Genomic DNA, 19,286 nt, shown 5'->3' with positions numbered 1-19,286 from the left:
ACTATACCACACTTGCTAGCTTAGCCGCGGCAGTTATCTCAGTGGCTAATGGTTAACTGGTAACAGCTGATGGCCAACTAGTCACTGCTGATGACCATCTACTACCTGAGCTAGCACCCTTCTATGTGAGTCCGAGAGCCTGGAAACTGCTTTCTGGGGCTCTGTTCCCACACTTGGCTATTGTGAATAATGCTGCAATGAACATAGGAGTGCATGTATCTTTTCAAATTCGTGCTTTCATATTCTTCAGGTAAATATCCAGAAATGGAATAGCTGGGTCATATGGTAATTCTATTCTTAATTTTTTGAGGAAACTCCATGCTGTTTTCCATAGTGGCTGCACCAATTTATAGTCCCACCAGCAGTGTACAAGGGTTCCCCTTTCTCTGAATCCTCGCCAACACTTGTCATTTTTTGTCTTTTTAATGATAGCCATTCTAAAGATGTAAGGTGATAACTCATTGCAGTTTTGATTTGCAGTTCCCTAATAATTAGTGGTGTTGAACATTTCTTCATGTGCCTGCTGGCCATGTGTATGTCTTCTTTGGAAAAAATGTCTATTCAGATCTCCTGCCCATTTTTTTAATTGAGTTGTTTGTTTTTCTGTTGTTGAGATGTGTGAGTTCTTTATATATTTTGGATATTAACCCCTTATGAGTGTATGATTTGCAGATATCTTTTCCCATTCGGTAGTTTGCCTTTTCATTTTGTTGATAGCTTCCTTTGCTGGGCAGAAGCTTTTTAGCTTGATGTAGTCTCATTTGTTTATTTTTCCTTTTGTTTCCCTTGCCACTGAAGTCAAATCCACAAAAAACATCACTAAGACCAATATCAAGGAGATTACACCTATGTTTTCTACATGTATTTAGTGGTTTCAGGTCTTACATTCAAGTCTTTAATCCATTTTTAGTTAATTTTTGTGTATTGTATTGTATAAAATAGTGGCCTAGTTTCATACTTTTGCATGTGGCAATCCAGTTTTCCCAAAAACCATTTATTGAAGAGACTTTTCTTTTTCCATTGTATATTCTTGACTCCTTTGTCATAAATTAGTTGTCCACATATATGTGGGTTTACTTGTAGGCTTTAGAGTCTGTTCCATTGATTCATATGTCTGTTTTTCTGCCAGTACCATAAGGTTTTGGTTACTACAGCTTCGTAGTATAGTTTGAAATTGGGGAGTGTGATACCTCTGGATTTGTTCTTTTTTCTCAAGATCACTTTTGCTATTTGGGGTCTTTTGTAGTTCTATACAAATTTTAGGGTTTTTTGTTCTATTTCTGAGAAAAACGTTGTTGGGATTTTGATAGGGATTGCATCAAATCTGTAGATTACTTTTGGTAATATGGACATTTTAATAACAATGTTAATTCTTTTTTTTTTTTTAAGGTTTTTTATTGGGGAAGGGGAACAGGACTTTATTGTGGAACGGTGTGTATTTCCAGGACTTCTTTTTATTGGGGAACAGTGGTGTGTTTTTCCCAGGACTCATGAGCTCCACCCAAGTCAAGTTGTTGTCCTTTCAATCTTAGTTGTGGAGGGCACAGCTCAGCTCCAGGTCCAGTCGCCGTTGTTAGTTGCAGGGGGCGCAGCCCACCATCCCTTGCGGGACTCGAGGAGATGAACCGGCAACCTTGTGGTTGAGAGCCTGCACTCCAACCAACTGAGCCATCTGGCCATCAGGGAGCTCAGTGGCAGCTCATTGACTTCATTCTAGTTGCGGAGGGTGCAGCTCGCTGGCCCATGTGGGAATCAAACCGGCAGCCCTGTTGCCCAGATCTCGCACTCTAACCAACTGAACCACCCGTCCACCCCTCTTAATTCTTCTAATACATGAGCATGGGATATCTTTACATTTCTTTGTGTCTCTTTCAACTTCTTTCAACAATGTCTTATAGTTTTCAGTGTACAGTCCTTTCACCTCCTTAATTAAATTTATTCTTAGGTATTTTTTTGGTTGTTGTTGCAATTGTAAATGGGATTTTTTTTTTTAATTGCTTTTTCTGACTTTTCATTGTTAGTATATAGAAATGCAACAAATTTTTGCATATTGACTTTGTACCCTACAACTTTACTGGATTTATTTATTATGTATAATTATGGGTTTTTTTGTAGAGTTTTTAGGATTTTCTATATATAAAATCATATCTACCACAAATAGTGACAGCTTTACTTCTTCTTTTCCAATTTAGATGTCTTCCATTTCTTTTCTTGCCTGGTTGTTCTAGCTAGGACTTCTGATACTGTGCTGAATAATAATGGCCAGAGTGGGCATCCTTGTCTTGTTCCTGATCTTAGAGGACAAGCTTGCTGTTTGTCACCATTGAGTATGATATTAGCTGTGGATTTATCATATATGGCCTTTATTATGTTGAGGTACTTTCCTTCCATACCCTTTATTGGCAGTTTTTATTATAAATAGATGTTGAATCTTGTTAAATGCTTGAGATGATCGTATGATTTTTATCCTTCAATTTGTTAATGTAGTGTGTCACGCTGATTGATTTGAGAATGTTGAACTATCCTTGCATGCCTTGAATAAATCCCACTTGATCATTGTGTATGATCCTTTTAATATATTGTTGTATTCGGTTTCCTAATATTCCATTAAGAATTTTTACATCTATGTTCATCAGACATATAGGCTTGTAATTGTGTGTGTGTGTGTGTGTGTGTGTGTGTGTGTGTGTGTGTGTTTTGTCTTTGTCTGATTTTGGTATCAGGGTAATAACCAAAATGAATTGGGAAGTGTTCCCTCCTCTTCAATTTTTTGGAAGATTTTGAGAAAAATAGGTATTGAATCTTCTTTGAATATTTAGTAGAATTCACCAGTGAAGCTATCTGGTCCTGGACTTTGTTCCTTGGAAGGTTTTTGATGACTGTTTCAATTTCTTACTAGTGATTTGTCTGTTGAGATTTTCTACTTCTTCATGATTCATGGAAAAGTGTATGATTCTAAAAATTTATCAGTTTTCTCTAGATTTTCTAATTTGTTGGCATGTACCTATTTATAGCAGTCTCTTATGATCCTTTATATTTCTGTGGTATTCATTGTAACTTCTCCTCTTTCATTTCTAATATTAATTATTTGAGCCTTCTCTCTTCTTTTCTTTGTGAATCTAGATAGAGGTTTGTCAACTTTGTTTATCATTTGAAAGAACCAATTCTTAGTTTCACTGTTCTTCTCTATTGTCTTTTTAGTCTCCATTTCACTTATTTCCACTCTGATTTTTATTATTTCCTTCCTCTACTGACTTGGGCTTAATGTCTTCTTCTTTTTCTAGTTCCTTTAGGTGTAAGATTAGATTATTTACTTAAAATTGTTCTTGTTCCTTGAGGTAGACCTGTATTGCTACAATCTTTCCTCTCAGTACCATTTTTGCTGCATCCCATAGATTTTGTTTCAAGATACTTTATTTTTAAAACAGGTCACAACACTAAGCTTCTGGCCTGTTCTGTCAATGTACAAGCTACAAATGCTTGCTCAGCAGCTGAAGGTCATTCTTTAATAGCATGTTTGAAAAGTGAATAAAAATCCATATAAAACAAATAATCAAATAGTTTCCGTAGGAACACATGTAAGTGTGATGCCATCTTCTAGTCTTCCATATCTTTCCACCTGTGCCAACCCTACTTACAAAGACATTTCAAAATGAGCAGTAATTAAGTTAAATTTTCCCCCTATATCTCTTAATTCAAGCCACACTCACACTCAAGTAACAGCTACAAGATTGGCCTCTACGCATTAATACTAGTGAAGTACAGGCTGCTGGGTGGCATTTCATCTCACTCTCCCAGGCACAAGACACAGGCAGAGTACTGACACCTACTCCTCCACTTAGGGTGGGAAGTCATGGTTCTCGATTTGCTTTATCAGCCCTGATATCACATAGTAGATAGCCCCTAGAATCCACGGAAAGTAGAAGTGGAAGCCATGGTGTAAGCACCCATATTTTCAAAGAACATCCAGTCACCCATGTACATCTCAGGCAAGCCACAGTGCTCAACAATGAGATGGAGGCCATCACATATTGGTCCCCATATACTAGATGAATAACACTTCTCATGTGGTTTGGGCCTCTTCTATAGAAGGAGCTCATGCGTGCATGATCATAGAGGATGCAATGAAATGATCTGTATACTGCATCATTCATGTAATACATAAAGGTTTTTTCACTCATCTTCATAATCAAAGCCTGTTTGTTCCTTTAATATGAGTTTTTTGGCAATGATATTACCTGCAAGCATGAAAGCTAATGCAACATAATATCTGCCTGGTTCCACTATGACTATCACTCCCAAGTCTGACAGAAAATACTTGTCCACTGCTGGGTTGCTTATACCAGCAATCTCTTCAAATTTAAGCTTCACACCCTCAGATCCAGGAAAGCCACCACCAATATCAAGCAGATACATGTTGAAAACAACCCCAGCTCCCATGTCAAAGATGCAGTGTACATCAGAGGTGGCCTGCACGAAGGTCTCAGGATCAGTACAGCCACCTGCCACGTGTAAGCTGACACCGATGACATCAATATTTAGCGCTTTGTTTGTTCCAAAAGCAGCCTGCTGGTTTAGAATGTGGCATCAAATTTAACACTGAGGTGACAGTCTGCTTTGGAATCATCAGTGGCAATCCACAAAAACAACTTCGCCTTGGATACGCTCTGGCAACTTTCATCAACTCAACTTCACTATCGAAATCATCTGGACTCCATTATTGGCAGCATGCATATCTACTTCCTTCACCAGGTTGGAGAACTTTTCCATCATTATTTCTTCATATAGGTTCTCAAGCCCTCGTTGTCTCTCTTCTCCTTCTGGTACCCCTGTGATGCGAATGTTGGTACAATTGATGTTGTCCCAAAGGCCCCTTAAACTATCCTCATTTTTTATTTTATTCTTGTTTCTTTTTGCTGTTCTGATGGGTGTTTTCTGCTACCTTATTTTCCAAATCACTGATTCAATCCTTTGCTTCCTCTAACCTACTGTTGGTTCCCTCTAATGTAGTCTTCCTTTCAGTTATTATATTCTTCATTTCTGACTGGTTCTTTTTTATGTTTTTAATATCCATTTTTATGTTGCTATCTTTTTGTTAAAGTTCTCACTGAGATCATTGAGCATCCTTGCAGCCAGTGTTTTGCACTCTGCATCTGGCAGATTTCTTGTCTCTGTTTTGTTTAGTTCTTTTTCTAGAGTTTTGTTCTGTTCTTTCATTTGGGACATGTTTCTTTGTGTCCCCATTTGGGCTGCCTCTCCTGTGTTTGTTTCTATGTATTAGGCAGGGCTGCTATGTCTCCAGGTCTGGATAGAGTGGCCTTATGAAGTAGATGTCATGGGGGACCCAGTGGCACAGCCTCCCTGGTACCTGAGTTGGATGCTCCAAGTATGGGTTTTGTGTGCCCTCTTGTTGTAGTTGAGCCTAGGTTGCTGTTTGCGCATCAATGGGAGGGATTATCCTTCAGGCTGATTGGTTGTGAGGACTGGCTGGTGACTACAGTGGAGGAGCTGTTGTGCAGGGACTGACCCTACAGAACAGGATTCACTTTAGTGGGGCTCTGGTGCTTGCTGAGTCTACCCTTTGGGTATGTTTTTTGGGAGGTGGTTGGGTCGTGCTTTGATGTGTGGTATGAAGCTGTCCACCAGATGTGTTGGTTTTGGGGCTTCTGGGGAGGGGGCTCTAGTGCAGGCCAAGGTCAGCTGCTACCTGGAGCTACTTGGTATGAGCCAAAGAGATGTGCATAGAGTTGCCACTTGTGTTGGGCTTGGAAGTGTCTAGGAGAGGCTAAGCTTCAAAATGACTCTGGTGCCATTCATGCTGGGCCTGGAGCTGCTTAGCAAGAGGCATGGGGAACACTGAGGCCAAATGCTACTTTTGGGGTTTTGTAAATCTGTGATAGATTTTAGGAAAGTTTGCAGCATGAGCTAAGACAGGCTCTTTGTATGGAAAAGCCACTTGAAGCAGCTTGAGTGGGCCTGAAAGTTGGGTGGTGGGGTTTCAGGGAATCACCAGGGTAGGAGGAACAATGTGAGCTAGGATGATGGAGATTCAGATGTGGTACCTGCCTAGGAGCGCAGGCTGGGTGGGGGGAGGTCTCAACAAAGGAACAATGGATTCTGCCAGCACTTCTGTCTGGGAGAAAGCTGCCCCTCCAGCCCTCACTCTGAAGCCAGACAATTCATTTCCTCCCTGTATGTTTCTGGCGCCTTTCCAGCTGTTTCCCCAGCACTGGAGCTCAGAGTGAGTGAGTCTGTCAGTGAGTAAGTCTGCGTACAAGCCCTATATGAGGAATGCCTGGGACTCCAGCAGCTGTCCATGTCACTCAGCCATGATCTCCGCTGGTTTTCACAGCCAGAAGTAATGGGGACTTCTCTTTCTGGCACTGGAAACTTGGGTTGGGAAGCCCAGTGTGGTGCTAGGACTCCTTGCTCCTTATGTGGGACCTCCACAGCCAAGATATCCCTCCCAAGTTTTAACTACCACATGTCAGTGTGGGGCCAGCCTATTCCACATCTCCACCTCTTCTACCAGTCTGGATGTGTCTGTATGTATAGGATTTCTGTTTATCTAGTCTTCACATGGTTCTTAATGATGGTTGTTCTGTAGTTTAGTTGTAATTTTAATGTAGTCCTGGGAGCAGGCAAGTACAGTGTTTACCTACTCTGCCACCTTGACTGAAAGGCTTAGAGCATATGTTCCTGTTAAATAATTTTATTCTGTTATTTCATGCCTTTTTTTTTTTTTTTTTTTTTTAAAGATTTTTTTTATTGGGGGAAGGGGAACAATGGTCAAATTGTTGTCCTTTCAGTCTTAGTTGTGGAGGGTTCTGTTCAGCTTCAAGTTGTTGTTCTTTCAGTCTTAGTTGTGGAGGGTGCAGCTCAGCTCCAGGTCCAGTTGCCGTTGCTAGTTGCAGGGGGCACAGCCCACCATCCCTTGCGGGAGTCGAACCGGCAACCTTGTGGTTGAGAGGACAGGCTCCAACCAACTGAGCCGTCCGGGAAGTCAGCGGCAGCTCAGCTCAAGGTGCCGTGTTCAATCTTAGTTGCAGGGGGCGCTGCCCATCATCCCTTGCGGGACTCGAGGAATTGAACTGGCAACCTTGTGGTTGAGAGCCCGCGCTCCAACCAACAACTGAGCCATCTGGGAGGCAGCTCAGCTCAAGGTGCCGTGTTCAATCTTAGTTGCAGGGGGCAGAGCCCACCATCCCTTGCGGGACTCGAGGAATTGAACTGGCAACCTTGTGGTTGAGAGCCCACTGGCCCATGTGGGAATCGAACCGGCAGCCTTCGGAGTTAGGAGCACGGAGCTCTAACCGCCTGAGCCACCGGGCCGGCCCCATGCCTTTTTGATAATAGCCATTCTAACAGGTTGAGGTGATATCTCATTGCAGTTTTGATTTGCATTTTCCTATACATATGGTGACAGATCCAAACTAGACTTTTGACAGTGATCAAGCTATAGTGTATACAGATATCAAATTATAATGTTGTACATCTGAAACACATAATTAACCAATGTTACCTCAATTTTTAAAAATCATTCATTTTAAAATTTCACAAGTAAAATATTTTTACCGAGTAGAAAACAGAATAAGAATAGAGAAAAGTCACCCATAATACAATTAGGACATAATCACTTTCAACATTTTGTGTGTGTGTGTGTGTGTGTGTGTGTGTGTGTGTATGCTTTTCACACCCAAGAAACTAGATACAACTATACATATCCTCAACATTAGGTCATGAACATCTTTCCACATCTATAGAGCCACTTCTACCACTGCCTTTTAGTGGCTGCAGTGTGTTTCATTATATTGATAAAAGATAATGGTTTAAGCCAATCCCCCAATGCTATGCATTTGGATCATTCCGGATAAAATTTAAATTGTTTTATAAAGTGGCAGACAATGAGACTGGGGGAGGCGGTATTCCAGCCTTTTATAGTCTCAACCCTCTCACCCCCATCCCTCACTGTCCCACTTCAACCTAACTGCTCTACATTTCTACACTGTGTTCCTTCGCACTAGCTCTCAGGATATTTCCAGATGTTTTTCTGTGTGAGTCCTGCCCAGAAACACGTGTTGTGGGGACCACAGTATCATCTCTTATTTGGGCTTCCCCCTCTTAGTCTGTGGAGATAACAGATCACAAAAAGGGTGGCTTAAGCTGGATCTTGTTTCCAGCATATTGTGTTTTGTTAGTGGATGGTGACCTCCCAATTAGCATCTCCCTGCCCACATGAGAGTTTCTGTAATGATTAGACAAGAGTCCTTAGAACTTGTTAGCAGAGGGTTGAAATATTCCTGCAGTGAGAGAGGCCTGAGAAGGGGTAGGGAGGAAGAGATGCCAAGTAGGGAGTACAGACACACACACACACACACACACACACACACACACACACACACAGAGGCATGCTCCAGTCTTTGCACTTAGGAGATGAGAAGATGTCACAAGAAGACAAAGGCTGTATCTTTTGCATTTCAGAATGACAGAAGCCAGGAACTATGGACTAAATGCAAGTACCTATTTTGCTCCCAAAGGAGGGATGCCATTGCCAGAGGCCTCCTGTGGGTGCTAAACCAGCTTTGAACTGAGATTATTTTGTCAGATATATATTTTACATACTGCAATCTTTTCATTTTTCCTGGTCTCCATGATATTGCTTCAAGGTCTCTCCCTTTTTTCATTTCCTCATGTGACATCAAGAACATCCTTGAAATAACAGTGTGCCTTAAATAATTAAGATAAGGCTTCTGAAGAAAAAAGAAATGAAGTAGGGGTCAGGGGAGGCCAGTCCTGCTTTTAGAAATTAAAGGGAAGCAGGAGGAAGGGGAGGACCCAGCCTCACCCCTCTGGCAGGGAGTGGCAGGAACAGAACAGCCACAACCCTGATTTCCTAGTTCCCTTCTGTTAATAGTACCCACATTCTCCAAAGTGGCCAGACTTGAAAACCTGAAACCATCTTTGTATTATCTTTTCCTCTTCTCTCACACCTAAGCTGTTGTCAAATTCTATGGCTCTTTCTTCCCAAGCATTTTCCCACTCCCATCCCTTCCTTTCCATTTCAATAGCAAGTGCCTTTTCCTCACATTTAAACAACTCCTCTAGTCTCCTGTTTGTCCTCATCTTCCCCACTCCACCTCCCTTGGCTCCTCCCAGCCCATTCTTACCGACCAGATTCATGTCCCTAACAGATTATTTGCAAAGTGTTTTCCTTCCGCTTGAAAATTCTCAATGGGTCCCCATGGCCCAGCAGGAAAAACCCACCACAATGAGGCTTTGTCCTGCTCTCCCTCTCATTTCTCACCCTAGCAATCCAGTCTTCCCTGGAATTCCACCCCTGTAAATGCCTAGGCTTTCTCATCTTTACCTCTGGGATCAGAATGACCATTCAAAGCGAATCTTTCACTTATCTCTCAACCACAGGAAAGCATTCCCTCTTCTATGGCTTTATTCTTTGTACCTTGCACTGCCCCATATTTTATTATCTAGTTAATGTTTTATTTCTCCTGTTGGATTACATTTCCTGAAGGGCAGAGGCTGAATGTTGTTGGTCATTGTAGCGCCTGCAGCCCCAGGACGTTCTGAGTTTAAGTGAGCTGGCTTGGTCATTACCGTTAATCCCCTTGGCAGCTCCGTCCATACGCTGCATGATTGAAGACAGGACACCAGCCTGGAAGGCTCGGAGGCTCAGCCACCTCCTGAATCCAGGCTTGAGAACGGATGCCCACAATTTGCCAAAGGAGCTTAGGCTGGTGTGATGGGTTGAACTGTGTCCTCCTCCCCACAATTTACATGTTTAAGTCCTAACCCCCAGTACCTCAGAATGTGACCTTATTTGGAGATAGGGTCTTTATCAAGGTAATCAAATTAAATGAGGTCATTAGGGTGGACCCTTATCTAATTTGACTGAGGTCCTTATAAAAAGGGAAATGTGGACCCCGAGACAGACATACATAGAGTGAAACTGATGTGAAGACACAAGAATAAACATCATTTACAAGCCAAGGAACTCCGGAGGCTACCAGAAGCTAAGAGAGAGGCCTGGGATAGGTCTTTCCATTACAGCTTTTAGAAGGAACCAACCCTGCCGATACCTTGATTTCTGACTCCAGACTGTGAGACAATAAGTTTCCGTTGTTCTGAGCCACCTAGTTTGGGGTGCTTTGTTAGGGCAGCCCCAGCAGTACAGCTGTATTCCTGAGACATATGGGGAAGGTACAACAAAGTCTTGGAGGTGCTCGGGACAGGAAAGCAGTGGAAGGTGGAATCAGCCAGAGCCAGCAGCTGAGCCAAAGTGGCTGGTCGCCCCCTACCCCACCCCACTCCAGGGGAGGGCCAGCAGTTGGTCCTCCTCACATAGCTCTTTGAAGGCAGTGTTTTATTTCTGCATTTGGGCAGGGGAGGGTGGCAGTAGGGGGTGGGGAGTGTGAAGGGATGGGGTGCAGGAAACCCCTGCTGAAGGGCAGACCCTCCTGCCAGGCTCCAGATGTTCCCAGACAAACTCTTTAGAAATGAAAGAAATGGAGCCCTGGAGATTCCTCCCTAATTATCACCTTCCCTGTGCCTCCTCCTTCCTCCTCAGCAAAGGAGTCACTATTGTGGAAATATCTGTCCTCCTGACTCAAAGAGGTATTTCCTGAACCTTCCTTACCCAAAATATGTCCTCCCCTCTGTGGAGCCCTAACAGACAGGCTAATTATATTAAGATTGACTTCATATAATTAGCTTAGCTAAGTGTAAGGCCCCGTTAGCAGACAGAAAAACTAAGGCATAATGGGCTTCACATTAAGGCTGGCTGCTGGTGAGGAAACATAAGCCAAAGCTTCTGCTTCCCTGTAGTCAGCCCCATAACTTCCTGTGGTGAAGGCAGTAGGCTGGAAAAGCAAGAAGAAAGCATGCGGGTGTGAATGTGCAATGAGCTCAGAAGGAACCACTGCCTGGCACCCAGGGCCCTGACACAACCACCATCACTGCAGTAGTGAGCACTCTGCACCAGGCCCTTGCATGAGCACTCCAAACCTACACTGCCCAGGACAGCAGCCACTGGCCGCCCGGGTTATTGGACGCTGGAAATGTGCTAGTCCAAACTGAGACACTTAGTAATGGTAAAATACACACTGAACTTGGAAGACTTAGTATGAAAAAAGGAGTATAAAATGTCTCATTAATATTTTTTAAATATTGCTTACATGTTACATTGATACTATTTGTATATGTTGTGTTGAATAGATTATATTACTAAAATTAATTTCACTTCCTTCTTTTCATCTTTTTTTAATACAGCGACCAGTTTAAATTACACATGCATCTGGCATTTAAATTTCTCTTGAACATCACTGCTCTGAATACAGCATCAAGCCTCATGCTGTGCACAACCATTTGGGGAGCTGCTAGTCTCATTTCCACTTTACATAGATAACCCTCAAGACCTGAGAAGTGAAGAAACTTGCCCAAGGACACACAGCTGGTAAGAAGAGAAAAAAATCCAAGAAGTGCAAGCATGGCAGCAGAGAGATCTATCTACAGAGAAGTGAGCGATGAGGAAGGCTCGGACTAGGCTGGTGACAGGGAGATAGAGAAAAATAAGCAGATTTGAGATACATTCTTAGGTAGAAATACTCGCCCTGGGCTGTACATGTGAACAGTGAGGAGGAGAAGGAAAGGATGGTTCCAGTGTCTGGCCTGAGACAGAATCGTCTGGGATCACAGGGCCTGAGTGACATAGGGAAAGAGGCACATGTGTCATATTCAAGGTCCTAACTTTTCCATTTACTGACTTTGTTGTCCAGAAGTTGTATCTCCTCTCAGGACTCCATTTCCTCAGCTGGAAAATGGTAATAATGAAACCTCTTATAACAGAGCTGTCATGAAAAAGAAATAAGATGATATATTTAAAAGTGCTGCAGAAGTGTTGGTATGTTCATTGTTTAAAAAGAGAGAGAGATCTCAGCATCCAGAAACATTCTTGTCCTCCCCATTCTTGTCATTTCCCAGGCTGCTACATCAATGATTAGCTCTGGGGCCACTTCCCCCTGGGGAGCACATCAAAGACAGCACAAGTGGCTTCACTCCCTGGGAGGCCGCCTGCCTGGGGTCATAGCCCTTCTCACTGGAAGAGCTGGGCCAGAGCCACAAAGCCAAACAGACTCCCACAGTGTTAGGCCAGCACTGGGCAGAAATCCAAGATATGGAGGCCATCTGGGCTCCTCATTCCCCTCCACCCCACCAGGGTCAGGATTCCGTGGACACAGGCCCCTGAGATGCACAGCTACAGACCTTCAGGGGCAAACGCAGCCTGCTCTCAGATACGTTCTTCTCTCTGCCAGGACAGAACCCTCCCAATTCCATCCAATGCCACTGAGCCCTACATTGCCTTCCATGAGAATGGCATGCCTGGAGTTGTGCCTCAAGACCTACTGGAATCAAAGCCAATTGCTGGGACCAGCCCAGTGGCTCAGGCGGTTGGAGCTCTGTGCTCCTAACTCGGAAGGCTGCCGGTTCGATTCCCACATGGGCCAGTGGGCTCTCAACCACAAGGCTGCCAGTTTGATTCCTCGACTCCCACAAGGGATGGTGGGCTCCGCGCCCTGCAACTAAAATTGAACACGGCACCTTGAGCTGAGCTGCCTCCCGGATGGCTCAGTTGGTTGCAGCGCATCTTCTCAACCACAAGGTTGCCGGTTCGACTCCCGCAAGGGATGGTGGGCTGTGCCCCCCTGCAACTAGCAACGGCAACTGGACCTGGAGCTGAGCTGTGCCCTCCACAACTAAGACTGAAAGAACAACAACTTGACTTGGAAAAAAGAAGTCCTGGAATTACACACTGTTCCCCAATAAAGTCCTGTAAAAAAAAGCCAATTGCTGACTTCCTCCTCCAGCCCTACATTGGCCCAGCCAAATCTGAGAAATGGGTAATGAGTGTTTTAAGAGCACTCTCCATCCCTTTCTTCACCTGTTCCTAGTAATCCCAGGCAGGAGCCTAGCCTGAATGCTCCTCCTCCTCAGTTGCAGTCCCATTTGGAAAGAGATCTGAATTGAATGACTGACTCGTCCACCATCCAGCCCCGGCCTCTATCCTGACCTTAATGCACTAGGTTGACTTTTCTATCTGTTACTCCCATTAGACCAGACACGGACCATCCTACTCTTGAATGGTGTGTGGTTCTCAGTAAATGTTTGTTGAATGAATACATGAATAAGTAGGTCTCTGCTAAGATCTCCGCTCATAATGGTTTTCCGCAGAGATGGTTGTATTTTAATGGAAGGTTCTTTAAAACCAAAATGACCCCAAGAGCCAAAGAATTGACCACTCTACTGATGGCTTACCCAGCCGTGATCCTGAGGGAAAAGGAGCCTTTGCAATCCTTTTTTTTTTTTACAGATCAACCACACGATTTTATTAGAATCTTTTGAACAAATGTATTCCTCTGTGAAAAACTCTTGCAAAAGAGACATTGGGGTTAGCCAGATGGCTCAGTTGGTTAGAGTGCAAGCTCTCAACAAGGTTACCATTTCAATTCCCACATGGGATGGTGGGCTGTGCCCCCCACAACTAGATTGAAAACGGCAACTGGACTTGGAACTGAGCTGCGTCCTCCACAACTAGATTGAAGGACAACGACTTGACTTGGAGCTGATGGGCCCTGGAAAAAACACACTGTTCCCCAATATTCCCCAATGAAAAAAAAGAAAGCGAGATATTGGGGTATACTATTTTTAACCCTGAGCAATAACACTGCATACCAAGGAGGGTGGGTCAAGAAGCTGGTTCCACTGAAGCACAAGCCACTGATAATTCTCTATGTGATCAGGTTTTTATAAAAAAACACATAGTTTTCAATAAATAATGCTTACTTTTACAACTTTGATACAGTAATGTCATATACTGTTTCAATACACTAAACTCTGCATGCTAGATAGTCTAAGAGAAGGCAAAACTTGGCCATGCATTTTCTGTTTCCCTAGTGCTATCACACTCCGACCTCCAGTGCGCACCGCCACAGGGAGCTCTCCCCTCTCCCACAGCATTAGGGTGTGGGCTGGCATGCAAACTCTAAAAAGGTCCCCCCACCCACCCCCACAAACCATTCAGACTTCTAAGCAAAAGAGTTTTTCAGCTTTTCTGCTCCCAAACCTGGAGTGGCTATGAAAGTAAGTTTCATGTGGCCTCGGAAAATACAGACTTGTTGACAGGGTCATGCTGAGAACTGCTCTATAGAAGTTTTGGTGGCCATCATGAAGCAGCCCTTCTAAGAGGATACCAAGTAGGCAACTGCTTACTGCTAACGCTTGCCCCAGCCTTCCTGTGGGAGATTTCAGGGGACTGGACTGGGGCTCTTGGAGGCAGCTTTCCTGTTGCACTCCCTGGCAGAATTGCTAGGTAGCTGGAGCCTGTGACATGGCTGACTTTTCTCACCTCTGTGCCCACATTTCAATCTCTAGGCTGTAGCAAACATGGGCTGGGTTATCTGGGCCATACTTTCCCCACCTTCTGGAGGAGCTTCACCTCCTAATTAATCATCCTAGGACTTTTCCATATCTCCTATTTCTGAATGTTTGTGACCAACACCATTTCTCAGCAGGGCTGGGACTAGGGTGAAGCGAGTGAGGCACTCACCTCAGATGCAAATGTTAAGGAGACACCAGAAACTCAGTAATTAAGATAAACAATATTTTGATGTAATCATCTCAAAAATCAATATTTTTAGATACAAAATAATTCACAATGGACAAAATATCAAAAACATTCAAGATTGCATTAAAATATTATATATCTTGTTTAATGAGGTTTCGCCACCCCCTTAAATTTTGTGCTGGGATGAGTACCTCACTCACCTAATTCTAGTCTCAGTTTCCCAAGAGTAGTGTTCTAATCTCAGCTTGAGCTCCAGCTGGTGCTGGCTTTAGCTTGTGAGAATGGACTTGAAGGAAGTTGGTAGGATGACTGCCTGGAGCATAGCTAGCTGGGGACCCATTTACCTTTTTTAGAAAGCCATGTAAACAGATAGGCAGGGGGCCAAATCTATTGTTCCGGAAGTTTCCAGATGCCTTGAAAGGCCCTTGAGCTCTGCGGTCTGGTGATCAGAGGTGTAAAGCTTTTTGAACAATCCAAGGTATTTGACAGGTTGCCAACACCCACATTTTCCATTCTGGGAACAATGCCAGGTAGAGCCACAGCCACCCTACCCCCACCCTCACCCCCACCCCCACATACACTTAAGTGAGGAAATGTCTGCTGGTTGTGGGTGGGGGCGGGTCTTGTAAAGGCAAAGGTCGGAAGGACAGAGGAGTCTTTCTTATCCTGGCTGCAGGCCCTTTCCCCTCTGGTACACACTGATGTGCCCACCCTTTTGCACTTTCAAAACCTGTACTTGTCTTTTTCCTCTAGTCCTCTTTGGCCAAACTCAGCACACATCTCTGTTCCTCCCTACAGAGGAGCTGTCTCTCCCACTGGTTCAAAATGTGGCCCTGCTCTGTCCTGATTTCCTGACCCCACTGCAGTTTCTTCTTCAGAAAACGAGAGAGTGAGCTATCTTGTTATGGAGGCAGGGAGATACGACCTCAAGTTCCTTCCCCGTGATGCCTTTATTATGCTCTTTAGAAGAGCTGGGACACCACATTCATTGACAATGTCTTTCTGGGGGGACGCACCATCTGGGGCTACTCCCCCAAAGGGTAGGCATCTGGACTCATTTGACTGCTGTTTTTGGAGGAATGCAGGTGAACAAAAGGGAGTTTCCACTAGGCAAACTGTTTTTTCCACTTCCTGTTCTTTGCTATTTTGCTTTGTTCCGGTGTTAAACCGCCAAGTTTCAGAATCAGATGAAACTTCTTGTAGTGATGGCCCACCACAAGGTCTCCACGAATCCTGTAACCTGGTGACTAAACTAGATTTCATGATATCAATCAAAGGACAGGCTTTGCAATGGCCGAAATCCATTTTCTGTATCAGGCTGTTAGTACTGAGCTTGGATCTCATGAGATGTTTCTTCCTAATTCTGACCTGAGGGAGATTTGCACTTTTTCTGGAAAAGTATCTGCATTCACTTCAGCCCCCACAACTGCTTAGGAGTGACTGGGGGGATCTTCCCCTGTCAGCTGGTTCTTATGCGGAAGCAAGGAAAAGCTGCAGAGTGGCTGGGCCTGGGAGAGCCTCTGCAACAAGAGTCTGACAGCAGGTCAGCAGTTATCACTCTCAGAAAGGGAAGTGTGAGTGTGTTATGTTGCTGTGGCAACTAAGGGCAACAGAGCTGCAAACCTCAGAAGGCAAAGCCCATTAAACAAGGGGGAGTTTCAAGTACCTTGTGTCCCCCAGGGACTGGGTCTAGTTTAATCAGGGGAAAAGTCAGTATCCAAAAGTCCTCAGTGATGCAGAGGAAGCCAGGGGAAACAGTCAATGGCTAGTCACCACTGAGTCACAGTCACAACGTTAGAGCAGGAATGAGCTGCAAAGAGCAAGCAGTCAGACCCCTCACTTTACTAAGAAAGGAACAGGAAGACGGAAGGTGCTTGATCAGGGTTCTGCTGCCAGTGAGTGTCAAAGCCAGAAGCACCACCCGTATGGCCTTCTGTTTGCATAGCTTTAACAGTTTGCAAACACTCTCACATGTTTTAAATTCATCTGACCCTGCACCAAGAGCAAATATTTATTGTTCTTCCAGGAAGAGGCCAAATGGGGACTGCCCAGTTTCTTCATCTGGGAGGAAAGGAGTATTTTTCTAATGGAATTCTTGCCAGGGTTCAATGAGTTAATAGTTTTGGAATTCAAGAGGATATTGTATCATCCCTTACAGAGTTTTGAGTAATTAAGGGATGAGCAAGAAGAAATCAAACAACTGGGATCAACTTTATCATTGATAAATTTTGTGTTGGAGCCAGTGGTTTATATTTGTGGGTAAGTAGATACCAGAATTAGACATGGTACCCATGCAGGCTGGGGCAGGCCTCCCAGATGGGAACTGTCCCTGGAAACCATGCATCATGGAAGAAGAGAGCCATTATCATGCTGGGGAGGAGGCAGGCTGCCAAGAGGAGGAAGAGAGGAGCTGAGCTATGCATCTGGGTTCCTATCCCATACTCACCATGTTCACCTATTAGGGATGTTTACACAATGGAGTATTGCGGAGCTGTAAAAAAGAAACAGAAGTAGTTCTGTGTGTCGGTATGATTTTTGGTGTATATTGTTAAATGAAAAAAGCCGGGTACAAAACAGTATGTCGCCTATGCTGTTATTATCTAAGAAGGGGAAATACCTATTTACATGTATTTGCCTTTTTTTAAAAACTGGAAAGATGAACCAAACATTAGTAAAAATGGTGATCTATAAGGGGATGGGAGATAGAGTGAAGGGGAGAGAAATAGAAGCTAGACTTGACTTCTCTCACGGTACTTTATTTTATAGATTTGAGCTTAGAACTATGCATATGTTTTAAATAATTATAAAACAAAATTTCATAAAGATGGGTTAAAAAGAAAAATTCTTGAAAATTGAAAGCAAATAAAACAAAGGAATCTAATTGTGTATTGAATTAATGACTTACCTATACTGAAAAGATTTATTTCTTATAACTTTAAAATATAGAATACTGACTATCTCTCCACTATGATATATCCTAAAGATAAAAAGGACCTGTGTATTAGTCTGCTGGGGCTGTCATAACAAAATACCACAGATTGGGTGGCTTACACAACAGAAATTTATTTTATCACACTTCTGAAGGGTGGAAGTCTAAGATCAAGGGCAGGGTTGGTTTCTTCCTAGGCCTGTCTCCTTGGCATGTAGATGGCTGTCTTCTCCCTGTGTCCTCACATCACATTCCATCTGTGCATGTCTGTGTCCTAATCTCCTCTTCTTATAATGCCACAGTCATATAGAATTAGGGCCTATCTCAATTACCTTTTTGAAGACCCTACCTCCACATATAGTCACATTCTGAAGTACTTCAATATATTAATTTGGGAGGACACAGTTCAGTCCATAAAAACTATAAAGAAATGTAAAACTATATTCCATGTTGTAGTAGTAATATCGGTATTGGTGTATGTAGTCTGAGTTTTAACCCCAGCCGAGGCCCCAGAGACTATGAAGCAGAGATAAGCCATACCTGATTCCCTTCTCAAATTCCTGACCCTTAAAATCATGAGCAAATTAAAAAATTGTTTAAGCTGCTGAGTGTGGAGACAATTTGCTACGTAACAATAGTAATCAGACAGAAGCATTTTGTCCCCCACTCCAAAAAAAGGGGGTGCCTGAATCTTATCAACCCTCCAGATATATAAGTCTACCTACCATTTTGCAGGATTAAAGAACATGTTAGGGGAACCTAACACCACAGAAATACAGTCAGAAAAATCCAGAATGTGGAATTTTCTATAGGATCGATGATCTGGCTTTTTCAACAACAAAAAAGTTGCAAGGAAAGGAAAAAAAGAAGAGCAATTTCTAAGTTAAGACTTGAGAAACAAATCGACCATGCAAACTTGACATGTGATCTTTATCTGGATTGTGATTTAGAAAGACCAAAACAAAAATATTATTGGGCCGGCCCGGTGGCTCAGGCGGTTGGAGCTCCATGCTCCTAACTCCAAAGGCTGTCAGTTCGAATCCCACATGGGCCAGCTCTCAACCACAAAGTTGCCAGTTCAATTCCTCGAGTCCCACAAGGGATGGTGGGCTCGGCCCCCTGCAACTAAGATTGAACACGGCACCCTCAGCTGAGCTGCCTCCCGGATGGCTCAGTTGGTTGGAGCCCATTCTCTCAACCACAAGGTTGCCCATTCGACTCCCGCAAGGGATGGTGGGCTGCGCCCCCTGCAACTAGCAACGGCAACTGGACCTGGAGCTGAGCTGCGCCCTCCACAACTAAGACTGAAAGGACAACAACTTGAAGCTGAACGGCGCCCTCCAGAACTAAGATTGAAAGGACAACAACTTGACTTGGAAAAAAAGTCCTGTAAGTACACACTGTACCCCTATAAAGTCCTGTTCCCCTTCCCCAATAAAATCTTTCAAAAAAAATATTATTTATGACACAACTGGGAAAATTTGGATACTAACTGGATATTTATTGGTATTAAAATTATGGTAATCTTTTTAATTTTCATAATGTTATTGTGGTTATATTATGTTTGTTTTGTTTTAAGGGTCTTTATCTTAAAGAGATAGATGCTAAAGGATATGAATTAAATGACATAATGTGTAGATTTTTTTGTGAAAATAATCATAAGTCTACAGAAATGGATCAGTCACGGTACTGCCTCCTTGAAGCTCATGGTCTAGTGGCAAA

General features: G+C 43.5%; 2 long non-coding RNA genes and 1 pseudogene across 2 annotated transcripts in view; 1 reads left to right on the top strand and 2 right to left on the bottom strand.

Moving 5' to 3' along the window:
• The window catches only part of LOC141573190 (uncharacterized), a 40,742-nt gene extending 25,740 nt beyond the window's left edge, over nt 1-15,002 (bottom strand). The window contains exon 1 of the long non-coding RNA XR_012498862.1: nt 14,836-15,002. This is a non-coding gene — a long non-coding RNA (uncharacterized LOC141573190). The remainder of the gene's footprint in view (nt 1-14,835) is intronic.
• On the bottom strand, nt 3,060-4,773 carry LOC109454566 (ornithine decarboxylase; annotated as a pseudogene).
• A 390-nt stretch (nt 15,003-15,392) lies between the features above and the next one.
• Nucleotides 15,393-19,286, top strand: part of LOC141573188 (uncharacterized) — a 28,206-nt gene continuing 24,312 nt past the window's right edge. Inside the window, exons 1-2 of the long non-coding RNA XR_012498859.1 lie at nt 15,393-16,894; nt 18,300-18,953. This is a non-coding gene — a long non-coding RNA (uncharacterized LOC141573188). The remainder of the gene's footprint in view (nt 16,895-18,299; nt 18,954-19,286) is intronic.

Source organism: Rhinolophus sinicus, linkage group LG09, assembly GCF_036562045.2.
Source record: "Rhinolophus sinicus isolate RSC01 linkage group LG09, ASM3656204v1, whole genome shotgun sequence".
Lineage (NCBI taxonomy): Eukaryota > Metazoa > Chordata > Mammalia > Chiroptera > Rhinolophidae > Rhinolophus > Rhinolophus sinicus.
The sequence above is the reverse complement of the archived record's forward strand: the minus strand, read 5'-3'. Positions and strand labels throughout refer to the sequence as shown.